Raw genomic sequence first — 12655 nt, 5'->3', positions numbered from 1 at the left:
TTAGTGGAATTTACTTCCCTGTTGGCTCATTGTTACTTTTATTATTTAAGTGAAAAACAAAACAAAACCCTGAACTTCAGATTTCTCACTGAAGTGCCTGTCTCCTTACCTCCTTGGTAACTGAAGTATCTGCAAATTTTCTCACACATCAGTGGAGAGGGAACCAAATTTTAGAGTTTGTAAATACTTGAGACCAGCATCATAACCTAAAAATCCTGTATGTATGTTTAACTAACAAGGAGCTTTCATCATGCCCCTGCACTTTTTTCATAATACAAAGAAGGGTATAAATAAATAAACAGTAAACAGAATTAAGATCCCCAATTGAAAAGAGTTGAACAAATAAAGGAGTCATAAGGAAAAGGCAAGCTAAATCTTATAAAAAATATCACTCTGTTTTTACTCCAAAGCAAGCATACAATCCTTCAATTTGGTTTGGATGGGGGCCCTAGTTGCACACACATTTGTAATTCTTCCTTCCACAGGCATTTCTCTGTTGAAATGTCCTGGGGAATAGCATTTAAACATGAAAAAAAAGCTTCCATGGCCACCAGTGATGCACTTTTTCCAAAGAACTGCAGAAAAGATGGAAGTAAATTTCTGGAAAGAAGAGGCTGGAGAGAAAAGAATTAAATCTACTTTTTCTGTGTGTGCTAATCCCAATCCATGGTTACAAAATAAAAATAGATGGCCAAGTTTAGGCTAAGTGATTAATGCAACATGTAGTTTGACCCTGAATTAAAAAGGCAAAGCATGATATGTGTTTTCCTTCTTTGTCGGTGGCCTTTAAGTTATCTCCCAAAAGATGCATATTCCTAGGCAGTCCCACAATGCCTGCATGCTGTCCCCTTATCCTTTAAAAGATGCATAGTGAAAGAAAGACTATTGAAATATAAAATCTTCTTTCAGCATCAGTATTTCACCAGGACAGAAACTCATTTTCCTGCCAACTGATCAACCACTGAGCTAGAGCTGCATCACAAACCCAGGAGGGGCTTCTATTCTTTTTCAATATTCAGCAGTTCTCCAGCTCTATTCATTAAGCAAAAATTTCTTCTGCTTCCCTGCCAGGTCTCTGTTAATCTCTTAGCCAGGTCGAATTATAAAACAGAAGGATAAGGGTGGCTTGGGAACATCAGAAAGAGACTTGAGTGAAAGAAAAATATAGCTTGGACACATTACAGTTTTTAGAAGAACAGAAGTCCCGTGAGAACTTGGGAGGTGACTAGGAATATAGTCAATGGAAGGGAGTTGATTTCAGGAACATTGGTTATTAATTTCCTTCCAGAAAAACAAAAATGAGATGTTCAAATGCCACAGCAGGATCACATAATGCAGGCACATTTTTAAAAGTGAGCACAATGGCAGAGATTTGCTACAGGAGGATCTGATCTTGGTGCTGTTTACCAAGGTCATTATTATAATATCTGGCTATAGAAAGATTCCCAACATGTTTGTTTGGTATTCTGCTAAGTGGTAGAGGGGATTTCTTTTCTTTTCTTTTCCTCTTTATTGGATGTTTAAAAGTATTTTATGGTTCAGTTATAACGAAATTATAAATGCGTCTTGAACCTAACACAAAATTTGTGGGAATTTAAACTTACCAATTATTAAAACTATATCCATGACCTAGTTTCTATCCGTCTATTAGCAAGTCTACACATAAGTAAATTTCTGGACTGGCTCAGTCTTTTTATCTATGGTATTCAGTTCAAACAAGAAACAGCAGCAGCAACAACAACTTCTTCTATGTTAACTTATTTGACAGAATCCAGCATGATATCTTCATGTCTAAACACCATTAAGCATTTTATTTGCTGTTTCTGTTGTCATACATTTTTTAAATATATATGATTGTACATGATCTTGAGAATTTACTGATGGGTGCCACAGAAATTGTAAGAACAAATAGTAAGCTGTATTCTGGTGATGGAAATCAGTTGGTTGCTGAAAATTGTTGAAGATAAGGAAGGATCAATATTATGGGTGTGTGCATGGGTTGAGGATCCTACGTTGGTACTTACTAGAGTTCCACATGTGCTGGAAGAAGAGAGGGATGAGTGAGTGTGATCTTCATGATCCCTCCTTCCCTCTACAGCCTCTCCCTTTGTGAAAGACTGTCCTGTAATGGACCCTGTGGTACAGCATGACAGATTAGCAAAGACAATCCTCCATTTGTCCTCTTTTCTCCAGTGGAGAGCCTCCATTGGAGCCCAGCAGTTTTCTTGAATGGAGCAGGAAACAATCAAACAAACTTCCATTCATGGAATTACCAACGTGGATCTTGCTCATATATTCAGAAATGGATTAAAATGGATTTCAGAATTTCAAATATTAAATTAGCAGAGTTTCCTAAGTACAACCAAATTCACTTGTCTTAATTCTGAGTACATATGTTTTAGACCAAGGGAACAGGCTAGTCATTCTGTAGCAGTGAATCCCTTTTGCAAAATGGAATAATTTTTTCCTAGAACAAATGTCATAAACCTTATTCCTCTCTCTCTCTCTCTCTCTCTCTCTCTCTCTGTGTGTGTGTGTGTGTGTGTGTGTGTGTGTGTGTGTAATTTGAGCTGAATTTTAGGAAAAACATCATTATAGTGATCATGCATGCAGGAGAAATTGTGTAAAAGGGATGAGACTATACACTGTCCATTGATACCTTGCCACAGGCAGCTTGTAATAGAGAGGAAAGAGTCATTTTACTGAAGAATAGTCAGAAACTGAGCTGAACACTTCACATAGCATCTGAATATGCAAGAGATAAGGTAGTTCACATACTTGTAGCTAGGAATTGAATTGGACCAGTGAATGTGTCTTTTGTGATATAGCAAAAGAGAAGGGGGCATTCCTGTTGCTACTCTGTAGCTCTCACCCTGGAGAAGAACCCACAAGAGATAGGTTTTCTCTGTGATAATCTATATCCTCAACCAATTAATTACTAATAAACTTTTAATACTTTTTTCTAACTAGGGATGGAAAGAATATATGGAAATATTCAAAAAATGATTTTAAACATGGGGTGTTTTTTTTGGGGGGCTGTGATTTTTTTTATTGAGGAACCCTCATGAGAAGAGTCCTGGACTGATGAGAATCTTCATGGTTCAAGATTTATTTTGTGTAAAAGTCACATGTGTATTTCCTTCTGCATATAAAGTATCATTTTCTAAGTAGAAACGTTTTTTCCCCAGTGCATAAAACAATATTTCCAAAGAGAAATATTGTTCTATCCATGGAAAAAAATTGTTTGCTGCATAGAAAATTCTGTTTTATGGGCAAAATAGCCCCATGTGAATGTATGCAGAATAAGTCCAGAATTGTGACTAGGCTTCAAAACCTGTGTGGTTTTCAAAGTATTTCTGACAGCAAGAAGAAAGTTACTAAAATTACATGTTCCTTACTTTGAAAAGAAAAGTAGGGATGAATTATATCTCTAGTCTTAACTATGGATTTTTTAAAAAATCTGGTTCATGAGGTACTGAATGCGTCAGGTCTTTGATTACAACACTCACCCTTTTGCCCTGTCTGTTCTACCTGCACTTGATTAATGTCTGTTTATGTCAAGTTTTCACTCACTATCCATTGTTTACCTACTACAATAACTTGTGATTTGTGAAAGCTGCCCTGGAGGTTTTTTTAACCCTCTTGTGCATCATGAGATAGGTGGCAGAACCACCTGGAGGAGCAAATAGAAAGAGCAAAGACTGTCCTCTACCTGCCTTCTTTTCTACATTCAAAAAAAGTTTGGAAAAAAGGGAAAACACCCCTCTGTCCAGTTCCAGGAAGGAAGGGAGGGAGGGAGGGAGGGTGTTATTCTCTCTTTGTCTTGACATTGTCCTGGAAGTCATAATCTTGAGTACTCCTGTGGGGTACTTTGTCCACTGAGCGATTTCCTTCATTTTGAAAATGCATGGGATCCCAATAAAACCATATTTTTCCTGGCATATGTGGAAGTGACTTTATCATTCCATATGTCAGTCTTGCAAATGAAATGTCATTATTTTCCTTTCATTCACCATTATCTTAAAGGAAGAAAAGAAAAGAAAAGAAAAATACAGACCTTGAAGCTAAATTTTGCTCTAGGAAACAGATGGACAGTCTGATCAAATGAAGTGGCTCAGGGCCCAACTTGTTATATGGTACACTGGCTAAAGGACTATTTGCTATAATTTATGCTTCATTATTCAAAGTCTGCTGTAGGATTTCTTTCATTGGTGATAAAACAGAGAAAAAAGAACAAGGCCAGCATGAAGGAACAAGGCCAGTTTAAACAGGTTTTTTTTATGAAAAGGTAATTCCTTAAAGGCCATACTGGCTGTTGGGGGGGGGGGGTCAGTGGCCTATAGTCCAAAACATTTTCCAAGTTATGAATCCGAGGAAGAGAAACTTGGAGGGAAGAAAGAAGTTCTGTATCCACTTGAGTTGGAAGCAGCTCTGTTTCAAGAGAAGGAACTACCTGTCTCAACTGAAGAAACTATCTATCCTCTTCTAGAATCTAGGATATTTAAAGTAGTGGTGGTATGAATCAAAAGAAGGGCACTGTTAAAATGGCTGTTGTAGCTGGCTTACAGCAGTCTGAGAAAAGGATCATTTTTTTAAAAAGCAAAAATTGGAAAGCATCCACTAGAATCCAGGAATTAAAAGGAGACATGTCTCCGGATGCCATTATCTGCTTTTGAATTTCCTGGCTCAGAAATTTCAGTAGCTTTGATCTGAAATGACCCCCTGAAGAAGGCTTTATGAACACTCAAAGGCTGAAATGTGTTGGGCTTTTAAACTAATAAATGTCATTTTTTTTTTTTTTTGCATCCTGGGACATTTTCTCCTTTTCTTTGTGGTTCACAGCCATCCTTACAATTCACTATCAGTTAGATATAAGCAAAAGGACCTTTCCAAATTATCGACTAACCACTCATTTTGCTCTCATAATTCTAAGCCTCCTCCTTCTATTTAGCTGTAGCAGAGGCACATCCATTGAAGCTACTGCAGTTTAGAAAACAAGGCTTCTTTGAGATTCTGTATTTTATTTGTTTGTTTTGGAAGAATTCCTTTCTGTAAAAAAATTGTAAGTTGTAAAAAAGTTGTAAACATTTCTAGTGGCATAGCTGAATTAACCAGTTGCAGGAGAAAAACTAATTGTGTTGTGATTCAAGATTAACCTTCAAGGTTAACACATGTATTATGACACAAATGTTTTTGAACCCAGTTGGTGATTTCAGATACTGTTGTATAGATGGGACAGCCTCAGGAGAATATAATGCCTGAAGCAGAACTACAAATTACACTTCCCATGTGCTGAACCCATGTCAAAATGCACCATGCTTGAAGCCAAACATGTTTATAAGGCAGAAGATACCACCATTATGTCTTTTATCTGACACTAAAAGCACAATAATAGTAATAAAATAACTACCAATTTCCTGGCCTTTCATTTCACATTTCCTGACACTCAAAAATCTGCTTCATGAGGCAAACCCTTCACTCTGACTAATGGTAGGGGCATTGCTCGCTATGATCTGCTAGCTGTGAGATTCTGAAAACTGTGTGTATTAAAAAGCAGTATTACCAATGGGTAAATTTACAGAACAATCTTACGGAGTGGAGTCAAGGAAACTCTGGGGCTGAAAAAGCCTTCAGACATTTTGGCAGCTTCTGAATAGCCAACTGCTTAGGAATTATAAACCCGATGTATTACTTGGATATTTCTAGTGTGAGTATGATGGATATGTTTCAGTCAATGATTGCATCACACATTCATGGATTTCTGTTGGAGTTTTCTTCTGCAGGAACAGGAACTTCATGATGGCCTGGAGTTCAGCACTTGAAAATTCCACATTTTTTGATGACATGTTGACATGTTAAAAACAAAAACAAAACAAAAATTAGAGCTACGATCCCGAAAATTGGCAGTTTACAATTCAAAATAACACTCTTTCAAGCTAAGCTGACAAAATTACCCTTGGGCCATGTATGCACAAACAAAGAAAGCATCTTGTCCCCCTCCTCTTGGTAGAGAATCAGACTACACATAGCCTAATCCCAGGTTCTGGAGCAAAAAGACCAGTGAATATCTGACCCGTACAGCACTAGAACAGAGGTATAACCCCCTTATAATTAATTTCAAAAACTCACTTGTAACTTTAGATCTTCTTGGACGATTCAGAGCCCCTGTTCCAACAGCAGGTGGCTGTTCAAAACACATCTCACTGCACTGCCCAGCACTGCCACCACTGCTGCCAATTATTTACTCTGAGATCAGAACAAGATGCCCAATCAAGGGTGGGTTTCTTGTTCTGACCTCAGAGCAAAGTGATCCATGGCAGTAATGCTGGCATTGGACATATAAGCAGGTCACATGTGAGAACATCTGTCCAGCATCAGAATGGAGAACCTATTGTAGTGAGGGAATTTTGGGGCAGCTCTGGGATCAGGATATTCTGAGCTGCCCCTACAGCATCTGAGCCAGTTCAGAAAGGACCTCAGATTTTAGGATGTGGGATGGGCTGAGAACTTTTCTGCACTCCTCCTAGTTACACTAAATTCCAAAAGATTTTCAGCTCAGCTCTTGATGATGCTATGATTTAAAATTCTAAAAGTCAGTAAAACCAAAACTGCAGCAACATGCATGTATCTTTTAATTAATTTATTAATAAATGTTGGGTTCTTGATATGATAAGTAACCAACATGCATGTTTATATAAATGCAGATATGCCTAGAAAAGGAAGGTTCATTAGTCATCACCAGCACTGATGTCTATGTATACAACATAAACCTTTTGGTGTTTTTAATCTGAGGCTTGCTGCTAACAGAGTAACTCATGGGTGCTCTTTTGAGCTACATACATTCTGATACAACAACTGTTCTTCATAGGTTTCTTATGCACTCACTGGAATACCTTCTGTCTTATTGGCAGACACATCAACTATGTAAAAAAAAGTCTTTCTTGCATCCTTTAGACCACTCAATTAAAAACAAACCACCCCCAACTGAAATGTGTAAGCAGTGTCAAATTACAGACAGAATTATGTTGGATATTTGAGATAGGTTCTGAACTCTACGATTTAAAGAGGTCTTTAGATCTCATAGAACCCTGAGCTACATTCAAATTGTGTCTTATGGATAGGGCTTATGCCACTCAGATGGAAGGACACAGACTTTGACAGCCAAGAGTGCTGCTTAGATTTGCTAATGGCAACTTGCATGGTCAGGAATAGCTAATGGCTGTCTATCCTGAATTTATGCCTCCGCTAAATTCTCAATATGCTGTTACCAGTAAACCTCTAAACTGCCTTCCTCATTACTGAGTCTCCTATGCAAGTTGAGTTTTATTTTGTTATGCAGTCAAAAACAAGACACAGTCTTGTTCACATTCACTTGAGAACAAATCCTTTTGAAATATATGTGCTGTCTAATATCAAGACCAAAGAAGATTGCAGCTTTAGAGTACAAGTTAAGTCTTCCTTACACAAAATGCTTGGGACCAGAAGTGTTTCTGATTTGGATTTTCTTAAATTTTGGAATATTTGTATATACATAATAAGATATCCTGGTGATGAGGCCCAAATCTAAACATGAAATTCATTTATGTTTCATATACACCTTGTAGACATAGCCTAGGGGTAATTTTATACAATATTTTAAAATAATTTTGTGCATAAAACAAAAGTTTGTTTACAGTGAACCATCAGAAAACAAAGGTGTCACTATCTGAGCCACTCATTTAAAAAGTTTTGTCTTTCTGGAATATTTCACATTTCCAAATTCTGGATAAGGGAGACTCAACCTAAACAGCAGCAGAAATGGGTAACAGGTGTTGTTGAACAACCGTCTACATGTTGCTGAACTACAGCTGCCACCATCCATCACTGATAGCTATGGTGGTTAGAATTAACAGGTGTTGCAATTCAACAGTATGGATAGTCACTTGATTTCCCATCCCTGCTATGCACAGTTTCACTTACCTGGGAATAAGCCTTGTTACAACTCATTGTGATATGTGCCTGAGTAAATGTACATAATATTTTATTGTTAAAGATACTTGTGGATTGCTCTCTGGTCTCCTTACCTTTTTGCTAAACTGGTACAAATAGTTAACTTTCCTGCCTGCTAGATTCCCCCCTCCCACCCCAGAGCTGAAATATTTTGTCCATTGAAGCTCTCACTTGTAGAGATTGGGCTCTGTTTGCACCACAGTTCCCATAATTCACAGCTAATATGACCATTGACCACGTTGGCTAGAGGATGTAACTTTCCTGAGCTCTGCTTTGCTAAACCTAATAGTACATAAATGGCATCATAGGGAGCTTTTCCAGTTTCAGATAGTTTCATATTTTAAGCTTAGATAACAAATGGCTTTTCCCAAATATTGCTATGCATATGGGATATAAGGGAAAAAATGTCTTTGACAGATGACAAAGCATAAGCAAACAGTTAATGCCTCAGGACCTTATCACATGGGGGGGGGGGGGTTTGCAGCTCAGATCCGCAGTCACTCCTGTTCTAGCAATGCAAAGTGTGATTTTTTTTTTTTTTTACACCAGATCCATAAGCAATTCAGACTGAGGTTAAAACTTCATGTTTTTCCATACCTGATGGCCTTTCTGTTGTCCTTCCAAAGTGAGGGGCAAGCAAAGTCAGTTCGATTCCAAGCCAGTCACGTGATGTGGACTCAAGCAAAGGGGAGTGAGTGCACATTGTATTACCACACCAGAGCATACTTTGAGGGTTCAACGATTCGAATCGGCACCCTTGGGCATGCTCAGTGGGGCTCTTTACACTGCCCTCCTTCCCTGCCCCCTCCTTAGCTGTCATCCTTCATCGAGATGAAGGAGGAGGCAGGGGATGATGGGATCAGTGGCAGGTTGAAGGAGAGGGGAAGATCGGGGTCTAGGTGCAGTCAGGGGATGATGGGATAGGTCTCTGGGGGTCCAGGATCGGGATGCAGGAGAAGACAGGGGATGATGGAATAGGTCGCTGGGGTCCCTGGGGTCAGGATCGGGATGCAGGAGCAGTCAGGGGTTGAGGGTTTTGGTGGGAGTCTGAAGGAGGGGAGCAGATCAGGGTCTAGGGGGACACAGTGGATGATGGGATCAGCTGGTTGGTAGAGAGGAGGAGATGGCATGAAGGAGGAAGAGGGGGATAACGGAGCAGGATGCAGGGGCCAAGAGGGGTGGCATCGGAGTGCTTTTCCACACCAGACCAAATCGCAGTCAAATCGAAGGCAGCCTGGAAGCGAATTCTCTGGAGTCACTTTTTCCCCATTTTTACTAAAATGAGGGGTGACTTCAGAAACACTGCTGAAGCAATTCACAAGGGGCTCCCATAGAAATCGATGGCGTCTGATAAAACAGTCAGTTTATGACATGACACCACATCATTGGAAGTGCAATCATTTTGGAAGTGAGCTGGAATTGAGCCACAACACCAGCAAAAAGCTCCATGTGATATACTCCAAAGTTTTCATGGTTTGAAAGACAGGACCTAATAAACAAATACAAAAGGAAATGGCAGTGAGAGATTGGAATAACAAAATATTTGAACACAGAGCAATAGTAAGAAACTTTAGGTCATTAGCTAAAGCAATCATAAATCTTATTATGATCTGATAGGGAATTTGGGGATGCAAAAATAAGTGAGTTTTTTAAAAAGTATGTCAGGGTACAAAAGAGATGGTTGTAACATTAAAATGGATGATCTTGCTCTACTTGCAGAGCTGCAAGGGTGGTGGAGAAGCATAAATACGTTTATGCATAGCCTGGATGGCAATGATGTCACTAGAAACATACTAAAATAAAAACCAGTTAGTTCCAAAGGTCCCGCTACATTTCTTCTTCCCTCCCCCCTTCTCTTCCCCTGACCCTTTTTAGATGAGAAACATGGTAGATGTTGATTCTCCAATAAGATAATAGGATTGTGTTAAGTGGAAGTACTGAGTAATGAAGCTACTGGTAACATTTGTGCTTGGGAGATTATTTTCAAAACAGCATTTCTGAATAAACTGGAGGAGGTCTTTAAACAAATCTGGAGATCATGGAGGTTACATAGTGGATGGCTTTTTTACTTTTTTTTTCTTTCTTTCTTTCTTTTTTTTTTTTTTTTTGAAAAATATTGAAGAAATCATGAGTGCCCTTTCTAGAGAAGGGTTTCCTAAGCCTTGCAAATGCTTGATCCTAAACACATTAGTAAAATAGCTGAAAGCCACATAATACAGTACCACTGCTGAAGCAAAGAAGATTGGTTCCTGTAAGATCCTTTAGAAACCACTTAGAATCATAGGTCAAGTGTTCATTCTCTGAACTCTTTTGATGAAAAACAGGATATAAAGGAAATTTCATAACACTGAAGACAGTTATTTAAACATCAGTGGAAAATATTGGCACAAAATTGGTGTAATCAAGAGAAAGTCAAGTGTGGTTATTTGTAACTGAAACCAGTATAGATTTTTCTATACATGACATAAATGACCAAAATAGAAAAACACTATTGTATTGCTGGACTGGATTATGCCCTGATATTCACACATTGATATGAAATTCTGCATGGGGGAGGTACTGCATGTATACACCTCAAATCAAGCAAGATTTCAGTGTTCTAAAAGTATATTGAAGAAATGAGGAAAAAACGGGGGGGAAATGAAATTGATCTGACAAGTGAGACCCAACCTTAACAAGAAAAGTAGGAGAACAAAGGATAATTGTGATTGTAAATTCAACACAAGTGTATAATTTGATTGCATTTGTGCTTTGAACTAGATTACATACATATATTTTAGTAACGGGGAGGCATTACAAACCGCCGCCTTGCGGCGGTCTCCCGGCGCTGCTGTTTGCTCTGCGAGGGAGCCGCCGCAGCCAAACCGCGCGGCTCCCTTACGGAGCAAAAAAGAAGCTCCAAAATGGAGCTTCTTCTGGCGGCGCGCTAATGACGCCGCGAGGCGCCAATGGCACACTCGCAACGTCATTAGCGCCACGCGACGTGTGGACGCACAGCGTCCGTTACGTCAAGATGGCGGCGGCCGTGTGGAACGGCCGCCGCCATTTGTTATGGACAGAGTCCGTAACAGGAATAGGGGCATCTGGAAGAGACGGCCCTTTTTTAAACTGGGACATCCTGAGGATGTCCCAAGTGGCGGTTTGTAACCCGCCTTAGTATGTTTCATTAGGGATGCTGTGGCTCATGTAGTTAAAACACTGACTCTGTTGATTGCAAGATTGACAGTTCGAGGCCCAGGTGAGCTCCCATCACTAGTCCCAGCTTCTGCCAACCCAGCAGTCCGAAAGCATGCAAATGCAAGTAGATAAATAGGTACCATTTTGGCAGGAAGGTAAAATTCTGTGTAATAATGCTGGCCACATGAGTAGTCTCTGACAATGCTGGCTCTTTGGCTTCGTAACAGAGATCAGCACTGCCCCCTATGGTCGAACACAACTTGACAACCTTGTCAATGGGGAATATCTTTACCTTTACCTTTGTGTTTCATTATGCATTGTTTAAAGTAAAAAGCTAAGTATGGAAAGCCAATCAGAACTGGGAAGTCAGCCAGGAAAAAAAGGGGAGAACAAACAAATGTTCAGAAGGAGAAAATCCATATTAGACCAAAGTGGAAAATCTGCACATTTTTATGCAAGGAACATTAGGAAATATGTGTGATTTGTGAATATAATAAGTCACAAAAGGTAGAGATTCATATATTAACCCTTGTAAGTCTAAATAAACACCAAACACATTAAACCACTCCAGAACTTTTTGGCAATTTTCCTGAATCCTAATGCTCAAAAATATTTGAGGAACAGTTCTTTGTTTACCACACTACTCAAGTATACTGTTGTGTGCAAATGGGCAAAGGCAAGTGTTTGAAAAGGTAGCCAACAAGGTTCTCTAGGTAAATAAAGATCAACAGGTTCAAGGCCAAACCTTCAGTCCTATCCATTAATACAAATGAGGCACCATGTTACTTCATAATGCTGACATTTTGGTGTTGAAAAGAATGGGGTAATTATGGATTAGAAGCACTAAATTGTTTTCATGTGATTTGACATAATTTATATATTGCATATAGTAGAAGTAATTGTAGAAAGAAGAGGATAAAAAATTATCCCATTTCTAACAATCTTCAGACTTACCACCAACCCCAAAACATGATATTTGACTTGCCTGCAAGTAATAACAGATGTAGACTTTTTAAAAAGCTTAAAGCCTTTTTTTTTAAAAAAAGTTAGCAATTCCTAGGATATTGATTATCACTGTGATTAAATTAGAAGGATTGATCCATTTTAGCCATGTTTAATGCAGTACTGTAAGCATGACTGACTCTAAATAGACAGCTATGTGTCTAGTTACTTTGATGATTTCTGTATCAACCCATAGTAATTTCTCAAGGCCATTTGTGATAATCAAACAGTAAATATAAAAACACTACAGGAGTAATATATCAGAAGCAGAAAATAATCCTGATTGTTTGCTTATTAATGGCTAAAAAAAGCCACCCATCGGCTTCTGGAGACTGAACTGGTTGATATATATATAGTGGGATGGTTGGGGGTATACTGAGTAGCTGGTGTACAGATGTGGGTCACTAAGGTCCAAGGGAGAATGAAAATGGTCGTTGAACCTGTTGAAGTTACCTACAAACAGATAACCTGAAATGTGATCCTGAAT

The sequence above is a fragment of the Sceloporus occidentalis genome, unplaced genomic scaffold (genome assembly GCF_023333645.1).
Source record: "Sceloporus occidentalis isolate IW3139 unplaced genomic scaffold, rSceOcc1.0.p SCAF_3, whole genome shotgun sequence".
NCBI lineage: Eukaryota > Metazoa > Chordata > Lepidosauria > Squamata > Phrynosomatidae > Sceloporus > Sceloporus occidentalis.
Note: the sequence above shows the minus strand (reverse complement) of the source record.